The 17,791-nt window shown below is 48.2% G+C and overlaps 1 protein-coding gene across 2 annotated transcripts in view; it reads right to left on the bottom strand.

The window, feature by feature from the left end:
• Window positions 1-17,791, bottom strand: part of LIMS1 (LIM zinc finger domain containing 1) — an 82,778-nt gene that overhangs the window by 45,855 nt on the left and 19,132 nt on the right. Inside the window, exon 1 of one of the 2 annotated variants that reach the window (XM_070379503.1) lies at window positions 7,634-7,777. The exons of the other annotated variant lie outside the window; for it this stretch is intronic. The gene's annotated coding sequence lies outside the window, so the exon portion shown is untranslated. Of the gene's footprint in view, window positions 1-7,633; window positions 7,778-17,791 lie in introns of those variants that run through there. 2 annotated transcript variants of the gene reach the window in all.

The raw sequence follows: 17,791 nt of genomic DNA, 5'->3' as shown, positions 1-17,791 counted from the left end.
TTGTGTATATGCTTCTGTGCACTTTCCTACAAAGGTCTGCACACCACAGAGCCTCAAGGTGGGCTGTGCGCAGTAAGTCAAATTTAGACCCTGCTGACCCATCCACCTGCTCCAAGCACCTCTGGGCTTTCTTCTCACATCCTTGTCATGGCCTCGTTGGGTGCACCTTCACCAGGGATGCGGGACAGGACACTGAACGCACGCACTTGCTACGTATCTCACACCAAGCTAAGCCCCCTCAAGGGCCCCCACTCCCACCTCGTTTCCACGGCACATCGTCACCTCCACATGGCTTGACCACTGATGCAACCACCTAACCTAACCACGCAGAACACTCACCTGTGCAGCTAACAGCACTGCCCACATCTTTCGGGGTTTGGCAGCATACCACTGTGAGATCTCAAGGCTGAAAGAAGGGGCTGACAGAGCCAGACTGATGATGGGGGCAGGCAGGGGTCTCCTGCCTTAACACACAGACACAGGCCCCCAGCCTCTCCAGAAGACTCAACTGTAGACCCCACAGCCTGGGATATAACGCTGCGCCAGGCATGCTCAGTCCTGACTGACTCTTCGAGACTCCAGGGACTGTAGCCCTCCAGGGTCCTCTGTCCATGGGATTCCCCAGGCAAGCATACTGGAGTGGGTTGCCATTTCCTCCTCCATGGGATCTTCCCAACCCAGGGATCAAACCCACGTCTCCTGTGACTCCTGCATTGCAGGCGGATTCTTTACCTGCTGAGCCATCGGGGAAGCCCCATATGGGATGGATTAAAGAGGCTGAATTTAAGAATTATTTCCTGGGCTTAGAAATTGAGGTTCAGGAAGATTCATAAATTTCCCCCCCAAACAAGTCAAAATACCTAAAGTAAGGGGACTGTGCTCTGGCCACAGTGTCAGTTAACTTTAATTAAAACAAAGTGTTTTCCATGTCCTAGCTACAGAGGACGGTTACTGACCTGCAGCATGTGCACAGTTAAAAAGTATTTTATAAAAAGGGGAAAGTAAGTAGCATTGAAAACCCTCATCTTTGCAGAGAACTGCTGAAATAAACAATTATTTTGAAAGCTATATTTGAGGTATACATTGAAAACTAGCATTAAACAGTAATTTTTTTTGCTCTTTTTTCCTATCATATAGAGTATTTTCATCAGTTTATTTATGAACGGGAAAAAATGAGGCCGTTTTTTCAAAGAGCCTAACAAAATGATGTCTTTTGCAGAAATAGAAAAATTCATTCTAAAAGTCACAGGAACCTCAAGAAACGCGACCCAGCCCCAAGCCAAAATATCTTGAAAAAGATGAAGTCTGAGGTTTCCTAACTTCCTGATTTCAAAATGTACTACAAACTTCCAATAACGTAAATAGTGCAGTGCTGGCAAGAGTTCAGACGCACAGACCAATGGGAGAGAACTCAGGGCTGGTAATAAACCCTCCACATACAGCCAAATGATTTTCAACAAGGGTGCCAAGACTGCTCAGTGGGACAAAGTGCAGTCTTTTCAACAAATGGTGGGAAAAACGTCCTCAAGCATTCATTTAAGCAAAAGAATAAAGCTGGACTCTTAACCTCATGGTATAAAGAGAAGCTGACTCCAAACAGCTCAGATAAAACTCTTAGAAGAGAACACAGGAGAAAAACCATAATATTAGATTTTGTTACAATTTACTGGATATGACCCCCCAAAAAAGAGCAACAAAAATAACACCAGGCAGTGGAACTGTATCAACATTAAACATTTCTGTGTGACACGGGACACAATCTAGAGTGAAGGAGAACCTAGAGTCGGGAGAAAGTCTGGGTACACCACATATGTGACAAGGAGCTCATACCTAAAACCTGTAAAGAATCAACACGACAACTAGATACAGTGAGCACGGTGGGCAAGACTGAGATGGAAGTGAAGCGGGTCAAAGGCAACTAAGTAGGCAGAACCACAGGAAGAAAAGGATGAAGGGGAAATTCCGAGAACCTTTAAAAATACTTTCTGCTTTGCTGGAAGAGAAGTCTGCCCTGTCACTTATCCGGCTCCAAGTGGAGTTGAAGCCTGGGAATCCCATATAAGGGCGCTCACTCAGGGCTGTTTCCGCAGGCATGTCACAGCCCCCGCCCCCACAGCGCATCTGAAAATGGCATTTGGGAGAGGAGGTCTCTGGCAGCAGCATACACATACATATTACAGGCTGAGGTTTCCATCCTCAATAGCCAGGTGACCTGCCAAGACACGTCATCCTTGCCCAAACACAGTTCAGCATCTGGCGGTTTTCCTGCAGTGGCAGCTGGTGGTAGACACAGAGGCCGTGTGGCTGTCATCCCCACAAGCAGCCCTTCAGTCAGAAACATGCTCACACTGCGGTGACGCCCTGCCGCCCATGGACAGGACTGTCCCGTCTCTGGGGAAGCCGCCTTCCAGCCCAGACTCCCTCCCGGGCTTTGGAGCGGAGCCTCTGTGCTGGGTGAGCCTCACACTTGTTTCAGCTCTGCACGGTCCAGTCGGGCAGCTACCAGCCAGGCAGCAACTTATCTGAATCGAGACGCGCTTTATATGTGAAATACACGTGGGATTCCTGAGAAATGTAAAATGTCTCAGCAACTGTTAACATGATCGTAGTGTGGATATAGTCTGGACATGGTAGTAGTTTGGCATTTCGAGTCACATCAAATCTATTATTAAAATTAACTTCATCTGCTCTTTTCTGCACGTGGTTGCTAGAAAATTGTGCAAATGTGGCATGGCTCACTTGATGTATTATGGACAGTTGTCCTAGACAAGATCACAGGCCTGTTACAGAATGAAGAGACATGGCCCAGAAACCATTCCGAGGACAAGGCACTGAAAACTCGGGCGCCCCCGTCCAAGCTCAGGGAACAGGAGGCTTTGAATCTTCTGAAGGTAAGCACGCAGCCCAGGGAGGGGGTCGGGGCAGCCTGGCCTGGAACCTGGTCTCCTCACCAGCAGGCTGGACTCCTGTCTGTAAAGTGTGTATCAGAACTCCCTCCAGGGCTGCAAGTACTATAAACAAAGGAATGTGTTTCCACCATCAGCAACACTGATGTTGAGTGAGTTCTCAACAAACAGACTTCCCTTTCTTTCAGGGCCTTAGAAGTCTTGTAGACACACTGAGGAGCTGATTCAGCTGTCACTCCCTGGGGTGAGTCACGGAGCCAGGGAGAGACTTGGATCCCACCGGGCGGGTGGGCAGGCAGGCAGGCAGGCAGGCAGACAGCCTTCAGAGTTCAACCCCTCCTAGGGCCCCGCCCACTTCTTCCTCTTGCTGCTAACTGCTGCTAAGCCACTTCAGTCATGTCCGACTCTGTGCGATCCCATGGACGGCAGCCCACTAGGCTCCTCTGTCCCTGGGATTCTCCAGGCAAGAATACTGGAGTGGGTTGCCATTTCCTTCTCCAATGCATGAAAGTGAAAAGTGAAAGTGAAGTTGCTCAGTCGTGTCTGACTCTTAGCGACCCCATGACTGCAGCCTACGAGGCTCCTCCGTCCATGGGATTTTCCAGGCAAGAATACTGGAGTGGGGTGCCATTGCCTTCTCCACTCCTTCCTCTTAGATCCTCACAAATCATTACAATTAACTTCGAAATTCTGGCAGCGGCTCAGGACTCCTTAGGACTGTTATTAATATCTCATTGCTACCATCTAAATTTGAATGTTGCTCTGTCCTAACTGTAGCACGGATACATCCTTTACTGACGGCGGGGTCTGGTCAGACACATAATGAATGAGACCTTCATAATGGCCTGAGAAATGAGCAAAGTCACACTGAATACAGACTTTCAATTACTGACCAGGTGAATCAGAGCCGTCACCTCTGACTGAGCAGCCCGGGCTTCATTTCTGGACGGTTTTTGGAAAAGCCACTTTTATGATCTCCTCGCAGTTGCTGCTGGCACCATGCTGGGCTAGCAGCCCCAAAGACTCTTTTCCTCACTTCAATGATGTTATTTTCTTATTCTCCACCCAACTTTCCCGAAACACTTGCCATCACTGATTACAGGTGCCAACCCTTCTGGGGTCTGGCTGAAGGAAGCTTCACAAGCATGCCAGGATCTGGTCTCCAGGACCCCTCCCACCATGACAGCAACGCAGGGTCTGGGCAGGGGGAGAGGGAAGTGGAGGATGACCCCTGTAGGATCCCCACCATGCCCCTTTGAGAAGGTGGGGGGATGGGCAGAGCAGGGTGAGGAAGGGAAAGGGAAGAGAGGGGAGGAGGCTGAACAAGGAAAAAGCAAAAGAAGGGAAGATAAAGTCTCTGCAGCAGTGGTTGGGCACAGGAGTAGGGGGGTGGCTCTGAAGAGGGGAGAAAACACGTGAAAATCTCAGACACTAAACAGAACGTGGTTCCTTTCAACCCTGACCTCCTCCGGGAGTTTCAGGTCTTTAAGGAGGCAAGCTCCAAATATGCAAAGTAAAGTAAAAACCAAAGCTCAAGAAACAGTTTGGTGGACCCTCAGAAAGTTCAACAGAGAATTACTATACGCCTTGGCAATCCCACCTCTGGGTCCCCACCCCACGGAACTGAAAGCAGGGACTCAGACGGCCGCACCCCCAAGTGCACTGCAGCACTCCCACAACAGAGAGCAGGCAGGAACTACTGTGGGTCCCTCGACAGACGAGTGGTGACAAAATGTGGTCCATCCACACAGTGGAGTAACAGCCGCCCCAAAAAGGAAAGACATCCAGATGCATGCCGCAGCAGGGGGGGCCTCAAAGTCATGCCGCTAAGTGGAAGGGCGACGCCAAGATCACATGTCATACGACCCACGTGTGTCATGTGTCGTGTGACCACATGTCACATTCCTTTGACACACTTGTGTCACGTGTTGTGTGAACGTGTCACATGTCATATGACCCATGTGTACCATGTGTCACGTGACCCACTTGTGTCATGTATATACAACCCCCTTGTGTCACGTCTTACAACCCACGCATGCCATGTGTTACATGTCCCACTCGTGTAAAGTGTTATGTGACCCACTCATGTCACATGACCTACGTGTATCACGCATTGCGTGACCCACTTGTGTCACGTGTTGAATGACCCACACATGTCACGTGTCATATGACCCACTCGTGTAAGACACACGACCAAGTTCAGAGGCAGGAAATGCATTGGAGCCGTTGAGGTGGGGAGCAGGGGTGAGGAGTTAGGGCTTCAGGTACACAGCACTTGACGTGACGGAAAGTCCTGTCAATGGAGAGAGGTGACGGTTGTACAGCATCATGAATATAGTTAATGCCACTAAAATGTATACCTTAAAACGGTTCAAATGGAGAGTTTTGTGTTAGAGGTATTTTACCACAATAAAAATAATTAAAACAGACCAAAAAAAAAAAAAAGGTAGGGGCGGGAGAGAATGTTTGTCAACCACCTAGATCTCATCAAGTACCAAGCTAGAACCCTTCTACATACGTGATCTCAATTAATCCTCCCTGTTCATAGATTACGCATTATAATCATTCACAGATGAAGAATCTGCAACTCACATAGTAAGTAATTGGTTCAGAATCATAGAAGTGGCAAAAGTAAGATCTGAACCCAAGTCTGGTCACCATAAAAGCCATGCTCTTCAGCTATACCTCAGTGTTTCTTTCAGGATAACCAGGCCCAGTGAATAAGTCAGTGAGGAAGGCGGCCCTGAGCCAGCCCATCAGCAACAAGAAAGACCACAAACAGCTGAGCCCAAGAACTCGGTGCCACCCCCACATCATGTGCAAGCGAGCTTCCTTCTAGCAGCAAAGGAACCTCCTTTCAGCACAGGATTAAACCCCATCAGTACACTGCCTAGGGCGTATCTACCTCTTCTCGCCCCCACCAAGATGACTTGGTAAATCTATTTTTCCATTTTTCATGTTCTATGTACCTGACCCCCCAACTCTAACCTGAAGGGCTAAAGCACCCAATTCCCCTGTCGATACCATGGGATACTTATAGTGACTTGTGGAACATAAAGGGACTTCCCAGGTGGCTCAGTGGTAAAGAACTCGCCTGTCAATGCAGGAAACACCAGAGACCTGGGGATTCAATCCATGGATCAGGAACATTTCCTAGAGGAGGAAATGGAAACAATTCCAGTATTCTTGCCTGGAATAGCCCATGGACAGAGGAGCTTGGTGGGCTACAGGCCATGGGGTCACAAAGAGTCAGACACAACTGAGTGACTTAGCATGCACACATGTGGAACATAAATACTTTCCTACACATGCCCTCACATCACCCACCCTTTAACTCTAGTCCACAGTGCAGACGGATTACTACAGGCTAACGACAGGCTCAGTCGCAGCTAAGATCTGTCCTCCATTTTGCCCTCCTTCTGAGGACGAGTGGATCCTCAACGTGTTGTAAGAACTTGGGAGCAAGACCTAATTGAAGATCACTGCAAGACCTCTGCTTTAAAATAATAAAAACACTTTTTTAAAAAAGTTCCTGTAAAGGTGCTATCTTTTCTCGGGGGACCCTCAGGGCTACTGACATCAAGAAGTTATCAGTGAGACTGCAGACTCCTCCAGCCATCCTGAGGAGGCCCGGGTCCCCCTGCGCCAGCACGGAGCCCCCACTGCAGGATGTCCACGCCCTGGTCCTGCTACACCGTTTCTCTGTCATCTGAGAAACTCTCTCTTTCAACTTTTTTTTTTCTTTCTTGCCCCTGAAAAAGATAATTCCCTTCTCCTGATCACTATAATTATCCCATATTTCATGGTTACGTGTGGTTGTATTATGTATATATATGTGTGTGTAACATAAATATAAATACATTTATAATAAACTCCCTGATCCATCACCCATCCCATACCACAGGACTATTCCTGAAGATTAGCTGTGAAATGAACAGTTTCATAAATACATTTACATCTCTAAGGAAATTCACAGTGAATCCTGAATAAGGCAAGAGATCCTTTTGGAGTGAATAATGATCTTGTAAATGTTTTACAAATGCAGACTTGGTGCATTATTTTCCTCCAAATGTCCTGCTGATTTTTAAACAGTTACCATTAATGAGTAAGAATAGCTCCCCCAATCCTCACGCTGTTTTTTCTCACCACTGCATGACCAAAGTTCACTAACCACAGCATTAAACAGTACCCGTTTGCTGGTCTGTTTTAAAACCCCAGACAGGATCTGAGTTAAAAATATTTAACATAATAAAATCCCAAAAAGCATTCCTAAGGTCTTTTATAGCAAAACTCTGCAGGACCATAAACTGGAGGACTAAACGTTATCAAGGTTGTTAACAATTTCTCTGCAAACATAGGGAGTAACCTCCCTCACCCACCCTGCTGTGAAACCCATAAAACAACAGCTGCTCACACACACATTGCACAGTCACACACACACCCAGGAAGCAAGACCACCTTGCTGCCCTTTGAAGCAGGGAGCAGACATTAGCATTGCCAAAAGCTACTAGGACCCCTTACTGCTTCTGGGTTTGCAAGTTTAGACAAACATCTTTTGAGATTTGCTTCCAAATGACTGAGAAAGACAAGTCAAGAGGAAAACAAACCCACAAGTACAACAGTGCCTTTGTCCGGCCACTCTGGGCCATCCCCTCCATTTCTCTGGAGGCCGTGGGGGTCCTCTTACCTGCGCATGCACAGCCCCACCTGTGCAAGGGTGTCCTTACCTGATACTTCCACACTCAGGGACAGGCCCCTCTCTGTGTGTCCACCCTTATTCCACGGGCTTATCAGGCTCGGGAAGCCGGGTTGCCATCACAGTGTGTTATCTTTAAGCTCCTGTTTCCTACACTGAATAGAACTTCCTCATCTCAGCTCCAGGTCTGGTGCCCTGAACTATATTTAAGCCTATGAAGCCACATTGAGGATTCTTCCTGCACGCAGTCAAACCACGTGACGGTTACATGATAACCCGGTGGTTTCAAGTGAGACGACACCCCGATGTCACAACTCACATCCTGCTGGGCTGTTCTACAGACTTTACTGAGTTGCCAAGTTCATCCACACTCACTGAAGGCACTTGTAACGTGCAGGGCAAGGCTGAGAAAAATGAATGACAACGGGTCAGCACAGAAAGAGCTGAGCGCCCTGGGTATGGACGACACCTTCACCTCTGAGCAGAGTGTCTCTGGGGCTTTACAGAGCAGGTTGAGCAGCTGGTCTTTACTTTGCCTTCTCTGTAAAATAAACCCAGGGCTGGAAGGCCATGCTCCATTGGGCTGGGCCGTGGCGGCAGACCCTTATGCCCTGGCTGAGTCACGGCTGGGGCCGCCTTGTGCCAAGCTTCCACTGAGGAAGAGTAGGGGGTGTCTGCTAGAGTCGAGGGGCAGCCTTCCTCCTCCTGACACAACAAAGCTTCTCCACCCGGATTCACGAGGACGCAAGACTAGTCCAGAACCGACTCCTTTAATACAGAGCAGAGTCCTGATGTCTGATTCCTCGTGGTGGTGGTGGTGGTTTAGTCCCTAAGTTGTGGCTGCTTCTTTTGTGACCCCATGAACTGTAGCCTGCCAGGCTCCTCTTTCCATGTGACTTCCCAGGCAAGAATACTGAAATGGATTGCCATTTCCCCCTCCAAGGGATCTTCCGGAACCAAGGATCGAACCCACATCTCCTGCACTGGCAGACAGATTCTTTACCACTGAGCCACCAGGAAAATGAGGCAGATCCGGAACAAGAAAACAACCCATCACCTCCATTGGTTGCCCCAGCATAGAGCCTGAGGAGGAGGGTCTGGGAGGCAAGCAGAAGGTCTCTGTGGGCATTGGAAGCTCGGAGATTCAGGCTTGGCTCCGAGCCTCACCTGCAGCCCCGACCATCAGAGCTGGTGGATGTCTCACGTCATATGCACACAGTAAACTTTCAGCCAGAATCTTCTGGTTTTTGTTAATTCACTCCTTTCTGGGAACTTGGGGGCTGTTTGTGGGGAGAACCAGGCCCCTGCCCCACTCCTGCTACAGACACAAACCCTGGGAAGCGGCCACATCTCTCAGGAGGAGAAAGAAAGGGAGGAAGCCTTGGGCACGTGCACACATACACACACACACACGAGCATGTGCGCATGTACACACGCATGCCTGAGTGAGGTGAGGACTGTGTGGCAGACAGAGGTCCTAGGAGTCACAAGGCCCCCAGGGCATGCATACACACACACACACACACGTACACACAAGCGCACGTGAGGTGAGGACCTTGGGGCAGGTGGAGGTCCCTGGGAGAAGAGCCGCTGAGGCCAGCCCCCTCCAGCAGGTGAGCTCTGCTCCAAGTCACCCCCTGCCCACCAGAGGCTGGGTACCCTATAAAGGGACCTACCTTCTCCACTAGCCCACGGTCAGGCTTCTGTTTTCCTTCATAGGCCCCCAGACAGACACAATGCCATCAGGTTAGTTCCTTCCCACCGAATATCCTTTAAACGGGATATTCAGAATACACGGATCTAATCTGTAACATGTTCCATATCCACGCATAGCTTTTCAGTTCTGCCTTTGAAAGGCTCTGGGATAACTTCAACCCACTTGTTTTACCCAGTCTATCAAGTGCTACTGAACCTCTCCATCTTGAGCTTTTTCATTTTTCATTTTTAAAAATGTAGTTGACTGTGCTGGGTCTTGGTTGCAGCGCCCAGGGTCTTTGCTGCAGTGTGTAGGATCTAGTTCCCTGACCAGGGGTTGGACTCATGCCCCCTGCATTGGGAATGCAGTCTTAACCACTGGACCACCAGGGAAGTCCCACTTCTCCATCTTTAAACATTCTTCTTACATCCTGACTATGAAACACATTATAACCCAAAAGTTCATCATTATTCATCCCTATACATAAGCTTTCCCTATGGTCTCTTATCTCACTGGAGAAAACTTTAGTTTACCAATCATCTCTCATTTAAACAAAATAAACCAAAACAAAACCTTTTCAATAGACCATCATCACCGACTCAAAGGACATGAGTTTGAGCAAGCTCTGGGAGTTGGTAATGGACAGAGAACGTTGGTGTGCTGCAATCCATGGGGTCGCAAAGAGTGGGACACAACTGAGCAACTGAACTGAACTGAACTGAACCGACTGTCTTAAAGGCTCTGAGCTTCTGTGAAAGTGTTAGTTGCTCAGTTGTGTCTGACATTTTGCGGCCCATAGACTGTAGTCCGCCAGGCTCCTCTGTCCATGGAATTCTCCAGGCAAAAATAGGAGAAGGAGTGGGCAGCCATTCCCTTTTCCAGGGGATCTTCCCAACCCAGGGATTGGACCCAGGTCTCCTGCATTGCAGGCAGATTCTTTACCATCTGAACCACCAGGGAAGCCCATATTTGAACTTCTAAATATGATAAAAAAGAAATTAATACAACTTATGAGAGTAAAGATTTAAGTAAAAAGCCAAGCAAACTGTTTACAAATCCCAGGCATGCCTAGAAAACTTGGTGTTTATTAAACTGTGTGAAAGTACTCTTTTACCATATCTAAAACAGAAGTAGGTGCTATGCTCAGAGAATTATAAAAAAAATGCCTTTTCCTTTTTTAAAAACTATGGATGCAAACTCTGACATCCAGCTCCCTGGCCCCACCCCCACCCAGTATCCACGGCCCCAGCAACTCCATATCTATGAGCCCTAAACCATCAAGGTAACAAAAGTGTCCACAAGTTCCCAGTGGCTCTTTAGGGAATGGGCTTCCCTGGTGGTTCAGCTGGTAAAGAATCCACCTGCAATGTGGGAGACCTGGGTTTGATCCCTGGGTTGGGAAGATCTCCTGGAGGAGGAAATGACTACCCACTCCAGTATTCTTGCTTGGAGAATCCCATGGACAGGGGAGCCTGGTGGGCTACAATCCATGGGGTTGCTAAGAATCAGACACAACTGAGCAAATTTCATTTTTCTTTCCTTAGGGAATGATTCCAGCTCCACTGATAACTACTAATCCAGAGGATTTCTGAGGTCATCAAGCTACCTGATGGCCAAAGCGCTACCACTTGAAGGGTCTTCCACCGCAAGCCTCCCCTCCACCCTGAGCCCCCTGCTCTGTCTGCAGCCCCACCACGACTATCTCAAGTGCAGACAAACATCAAACTGGCCTTAGTCCAGTCCCTCCTGAGGCAGGTAAGGAGCACGTGTCCTGTCGGTGCCACCCCATGACTCCTTCTGTCCTGTTGGCACCTCTGTGGGTCAGGTTTGGCTACAGACTCATGAATACTACATCACCCATTATCCAATGGCCCCTCCTATTCTCAGGAAAGACTAAACACCCTGGATGACTCAGACTGACTGCTGGAACAGTCATTGCAAGCCAAGACACAGTTTTTCAGAGAAAAGAGTGAAGAGGGCCTATGAGGGAAGGTGGGCACAGGAGGGCGCAACTGCACTGCCCCCCGTCCTCACCACAGGTCAGGGGGACAGTGCAGACCCTCAGTCCAGGACAGCAGAACCCTGAGGCTATAGTGGAGAAAAGGGCCCAACAGACTCCAAGGAGAGAAGGGGAGAGGGGAGGACAGCTGGGAGGGAGAGGTGGCTGTGCTAAAGGGCGAGGCCGGGAGCCAGCCTTCTGCCTCAAGCTCACTTCGGGGGTGGGGAGCAGGGGACAGGGGAGGGTCAGGCCAGGCTGCACAGGCATGGGGCCAAGCTTGCTGACTTCAGTTTCCCACTGTGTGAAGAAGGGTTAGCTCCCATTTTAAAAGCATATACTATGCTTCTGCGTGTGGGGGCATGTGCACTCAGTTGTGTCCTGCTCTTTGCGACCCCATGGACTGTAGCCCACCAGGCTCCTCTGTCCATGGGGATTCTCCAGGTAAGAATACTGGAGTGGGTTGCCATTTCCTTCTCCAGGGGATCTTTCTGACCCAGGGATCAAACCCGCAGCTCCTGCATTGGCAGGCAGATTCTTTACCACTGAACCATGTGGGAAGTCCTATGTTTGCAAATGTATAAAAAAAATACACCACTCCAGGTTTAAAAATCCAATCCCCCTTGACCATGGAGGGAAAGTTACAAATGATAAAACAAACTATTGAGGAGAAAAGTAGTGTGAGAGGTCAGGACTGATGCCCACAAGGCTGCTGAGGCCTGTTACTAAGTGGATGCTGCCTACAGTGGCTAAATACTCCAAAAGTAATAAGAGTATCCCCCACTGAATGGGGAGGTATACCTACCCAAATTATTAAATTTCCACATGGGAGTGGGCGGGGGAGAAATGAGGACACAAAGCATAGAGGACTTGGGGGCCATAAAAACGATCTGGAGCTTCCCTGGTGGCTTAGTGGATAAGAAATCCACCTGCAAATGCAGCAGTCATGGGTTCAACCCCTGATCCAGGAAGAACCCACATGGTGTGGAGCAACTAAGCCCATGTACCACAACTATTGAGCCTGCTCGCCCAGATCCTGTGCACAGCAACAAGAGAAGCCACAGCAATGAGAAGCCAGCGCATCTCAACTAGAGAGTAGCCCCCACTCGCCACAACTAGAGAAAAGCTCATGCAGCAAAGAAGACCCAGCACAGCCAAAAATAAATAAATGAAAAATTTAAAAAACCCATTCTGTATGATACCAGAATGATGGACACATGTCCTTATGCACTTCTCCAAACCCACAGAATTACAATACCAAGCATGAACCCTAATGTAAACTAGGGGCTTTGGGGACCACAATCTGTCAATGTAGGTTCATCAGTTGCAACAAACGCATTATCTGGCGAGGGATGCTGATAACAGGGGAGGTTGTACACGTGTAGGGTAGAAGGTGTACAGGAAATCCTGTACCTTCCCTTCAACTTTGCTCTGAATCTAAAAATACACTAAAATATAGTCTTTTTAAAAAATTAGCAAGGTTGTAAAAACTGAACAATATTTAATTAGTCCCCAACTCAAGCATGAAAAATTTGAAGCCAATTCTATATTAAGTTTGCAATTTTGGAATTTCCATAGGAGCCATATAATACATTTCATTAATAGAATCATGAGCAACCCACAAAAGCTCAATCCAAACTGTAGCTGAAAAACACAATAGTGTAGCAGCAATCCGGGGATGATCATCTTGAGTAAGTTATGTCACATTTCTCATCTGTAAAACACATATGGGCATACTGCTACTGCTAAGGAATACTAGCCATGGCAATTTTATGTGGCATTCAAGTTCAAGCTGAAGTGAGAAAGTTACACCCTGGAGTCATGAGTGACGACACTCTCCACAATGCAATCTGGGGCTGAGTGACAGGCAAAGGGGAGTTTGGGGTTCAGCAGCCATGGACGGAGGAGCCTGGTAGGCTGCAGTCCATGGGGTTGCGAAGAGTCGGACACGACTAAGAGACTTCCCTTTCACATATAGTTGATTTACAAGGTTGTATTCAATTTGTTGTAAAAAGCTGATTTTTCAAACAAGTGAAAAATAGGGGCTATGATTTAAAGATATCCAATGGCACCCCACTCCAGTACTCTTGCCTGGAAAATCCCATGGATGAAGGAGCCTGGAAGGCTGCAGTCCATGGGGTCGCTGAGGGTCGGACACGACTGAGCGACTTCACTTTCACTTTTCACTTTCATGCATTGGAGAAGGAAATGGCAACCCACTCCAGTGTTCTTGCCTGGAGAATCCCAGGGACAGGGGAGCCTGGTGGGCTGCTGTCTATGGGGCTGCAGAGTCAGACACGACTGAAGTGACTTAGCAGCAGCAGTAGCCTGAACCACAGGTACAGGGTCTGTGCAGAGCGGGGTCCTGGGCAGCACGAGAGTGGCCAGAGGGAGGAGAGGCTGCCTCGCACAGGTTTGTGTGAGCGGGGACAACGTGCACAGCGCTTGACTGCGAAATGCTCAAACAAAAGCAACACCAGATGCTCTCCAGAGCTTTAATCAGCTGTTCTCCTTTGAAAAGTCTTTTCCTGATGCTGTCTAGCATTCTGCGGCCCCTGGAGACATTTCACCCACTTCAAAATGGAAATTCAACCACAAAACTCTTGTATTGTGTACCCTTAGGAAAAAGATATTCAAAGCCTTAGAAAATATCCAGACCCAATCAAAAGCAAAACCCACACAAAGAGCAGACTTTCAACCTCACCCCTCGACATACACAAACTCCCAAGTGGGTTTCCACTTTATTTGGATTCAGGCGTCTTCTAAACCAGAACCTGGAGACTGAATAAAGATGCTAAAGTATAATAAAAAAGCCAAAATTGAGTGAAAACCCACATCATCCATCTACTACCTGGGAGGAAGTTCTTTACCTTCAGTGAGCTCTTCAAAAACCTTCAGGCCCCTCACCACCACAGCTGGCTTTGGGTGTCAGGGGTCTCCTCAGCCCCTTGAAATCTTTGCTCTGATGTAGTGACAGTGAAGTCTGCTTCCCACCCCTAGACATTTGTCCAACCTCCTTCTCTACCCATGACTCATTACCACCTAATACATCTGACGTGTTTGGTTCTGACCTCTCCCCACAGCAGAGACATAAGCCCCTCAAGGATTCGAGCTTCGTCTGTTCAGCTTCCTCCTGCATCCCCATAGACTGGGGCGTGCCCACAGTGAGGTCTCAGGCCCACTTAACTGAGTCTGTGAACTCAAGTGAATTCATTCACCCCTCCACTGGGGCTAATATCACCTACTGTATTGCAGGGTTGTTTTGAGGACTACTTAGAAATAAAAAATTAAAGCACACTGCAGAAGGCAGAATCATGAAGAAACAGAAAATCTGAGCTGGTAAGTTGACTGACTCAGTAAACAAAACCTCCCAGAAAACAAAAGTCTAGGACCAGACTTTTTTTGACTTCTACCAAGTATTTAAGGAAGAGTTAATACCAGTGACTCTCAAACTCTTCCAAAAGATAAAAGAGGAAGGAACATGCCCAAACTCATTTTAGAAGGCCAGCATCCATCATCCTGACATAAAAAACCAGACAAGAATATTGTAAGAAAAAAAATTATAGGTTAATATCCCTAATGGACACAGATGTAAAAATCCTTAACAAAACATTAGCAAATTCAACAATACATTAGAAGGAACTTCCTTGCTAGAACAGTGGATAAGAATCCACTTGCCAATGCAGAGTACACGGGTTCAATCGCTGGCCCAGGAAGCTCCCACCTGCCACAGAGCTACTAAGCCTGTGAACCACAACTACTGAGCCTGAACTCGAGAGCATGTGTGCCACAACTCCTGAAGCCCGTGCACCCTACAACCCATGCTCAACAGCAAGAGAAGCCATCACAATGAGAAGCCTGCACACCGCAACTAGAGCAGCCGCTGCTCGCAGCAACCAGGGAAAAGCCTGCGCAGCAATGAAGACCCAGCAGAGCCAAAAATAAACAAGTAAGTTATTAAAAAACAAACAAACACACATGTCATGCACCGGCTGGCACATGGCAACTCAACTACCATTAGTTTCCTTTCAGTTTCCTAGTTGAGATAACTGGCTAACAGCTGCTGAACATTCCAGGCAGGAAACTAAAAGCATGGCGGAAAGATCGCTGCAGGGAGTTAAAACACAAGGGGAAGCAGGGCCTCCTGCTGCAGAGCTCCTCAGTATACCTGTGACTGTGAGGGACTCAGAGTCTCCACCTACAAGTCAGCGCAACAGTCGAGAACAGGTATAAAGTTACTAATTTGACAGGGAAATTCTACACCTTCTGAATCTAAGAGGAAGAAATGAGACTTGTATTCATATGGCTTCTTTTCATTTCATTTTTCTAGTAACCCATTTTTATTGTCCTTCACAGAAGCACCGGTCAACAATGAACTGGAAAAAAGTCCATGGGGTTGAAAAGAGTCAGACACAACTGAGTGACTAACACTAACTTCCTACTTTATTTTGTCTTATTTTTGGCTGTGTTGGGTCTTTGTTGCCGCTTGGGCTTTCTAGTGGTAGTGTGTGGACTTCTCTTGGTGCAGAGTTCAGGCTCTAGAGCCACAGACTTCAGTAGTTATGGTTCCCGGGCTCTAGAGCGCAGGCTCAGTAGGTTGTAGGTCACAGGCTTAGCTGCTCTGAGGCATGCGGGATCTTCTTGAATCAGGGATCAAATCCATTGTCTCCTGCATTGGCACACGGATTCTTTACCACTTGGAAATTTTTTTAAAGAGCCTCACTCTTCACTACAACTTGGGGAGCACTGGTCAAGCATGCCTGGTGCAGTCCAGGAAGCCACGGAGAACCAGCAAAGCTCGCTCACACGGCATGTTCAAGAACTGTGGGTGGGCCAGGTTCTAGGCCAAGAGAGGATGGATTGCGAGGGGGGGGGGTGGGGAGTGGGGGTGGGGGTGGTGCGGGTGCAGACCCAATGAAGGGAAACTCCTGGAGGTGAAGCAGAAACACTGAGACACACAGGATGGGCACAAAGTCAGGTGAAGGTGAAAAAGGCTGGGTTTGCAGTTCCCCGGTCCTCTGTCCCCAGCGGCTCTGTGATGGTCAGGCCACCCACAGCATCCCCAGTGCCCACACGAGCCCCACGCACTTCATAGCCTGTATGTCTGCATCTCATGGCAGTTTTGCAACCACTGCACTAAAGCCACATTTTCCGGAAGACCTTCATCCTTTACCCTCCTTTCTAACATGTCAGGGCCAGTGTTTCTTGGCCTGCAGGCAGGCAGACCTGGCCAAGCTCCCAGAGGACACGCAGCTCCAAGGGAGACCTTCCCCATCAGCCATGCTTGGGGCCACCAGCCCCTCCACCCATGGAACAGCTTCCTCAAGCAAGGACTCAGAGCCCACTCATCTCTGTGTCTTTTTACCATACAGGATTATGTGTTAAATGCACAAAAACTAAACAGCAAGAGTCTTCTGAGAAGAGATTAAATGTGTAATGTTCATCGTCTGAAACGGTCACTGTGCTCACCTTTCCCTTCAGCTAAAGTGTTTACAGGACGTTCCATGAGGCTGCCTGGTTCCCTTCCCTCTGAACGAGAGGCCAGGGGAGCTGTCAGCATTTCCAGGAGACCGTCCACTGCCCACCTCAGTCAGCCATGTGGGTGATGAGTGATCACACCCACCCACGTTTTCTTTCGGGGCGTCCACACTGTTTGCCAACAGCTCCACAAGAACATCCAGGACAGCAGAGCAGGACTGAAATGTGGCTCAAACACTTCTCAGGTCCCATCCGCCCCATGGGACCCACAGAACCACCGCTGCTTCCACACAGGATGAGATGTGGGCGAAGACCCAGACCCTTAAACTACATGGTATTTCACTCCAGCCCTTGAAAGGCATCTCTCCTCCAGCAGAGGACCTCCAAAGACAATCTGAAAAGCAAGCTTTTGTCTTACCAGTTATTACCGTTACTTTATAAACACCGAGTCTCCTGTACCGCACTGTAACCCGAGGAAGGATGCACAATAGCCAAGTCCCTCACAATAAATAATACATAGGCACTCAGCACTTACTGCAGAAAAGAAAGCAATAAAAATACTAACATGGTGTCCATAAGCTTGTTCATAGCCCAGAGATTTTAACAAGAGAATCAGACAGTTGCAATGTTTAGCAGCTTGGAAAAATGCTACCACATTAGATTCACTGGAAAAGGCCCCAATGCTGGGCAGGATTGAGGGCAGGAGAAGGGGGCAGGGGGGCTAGACGATGAGATGGTTGAATGGCATCACTGACTTAATGGACATGAGTTTGAGCAAACTCCAGGAGATGGTAGAGGACAGAGGAGCCTGATGTGCTGCAGTTCATGGGGTGACAAGGAGTCAGACTCCACTTAGCAACTGAACATCAACTACATTAGTAATATATATATATATATATATATTACTAATGTAGTTGATATATATATAAAACAAATGAGATCTACATACCTGTCCCTCAGCTACTCAGACTTACTCCAGTTCTCCTGGAGCCCAGGTCTCTCTGGTCTCTGGGTACTCA

Source organism: Bos mutus, chromosome 11, assembly GCF_027580195.1.
Source record: "Bos mutus isolate GX-2022 chromosome 11, NWIPB_WYAK_1.1, whole genome shotgun sequence".
Lineage (NCBI taxonomy): Eukaryota > Metazoa > Chordata > Mammalia > Artiodactyla > Bovidae > Bos > Bos mutus.
The sequence above is the reverse complement of the archived record's forward strand: the minus strand, read 5'-3'. Positions and strand labels throughout refer to the sequence as shown.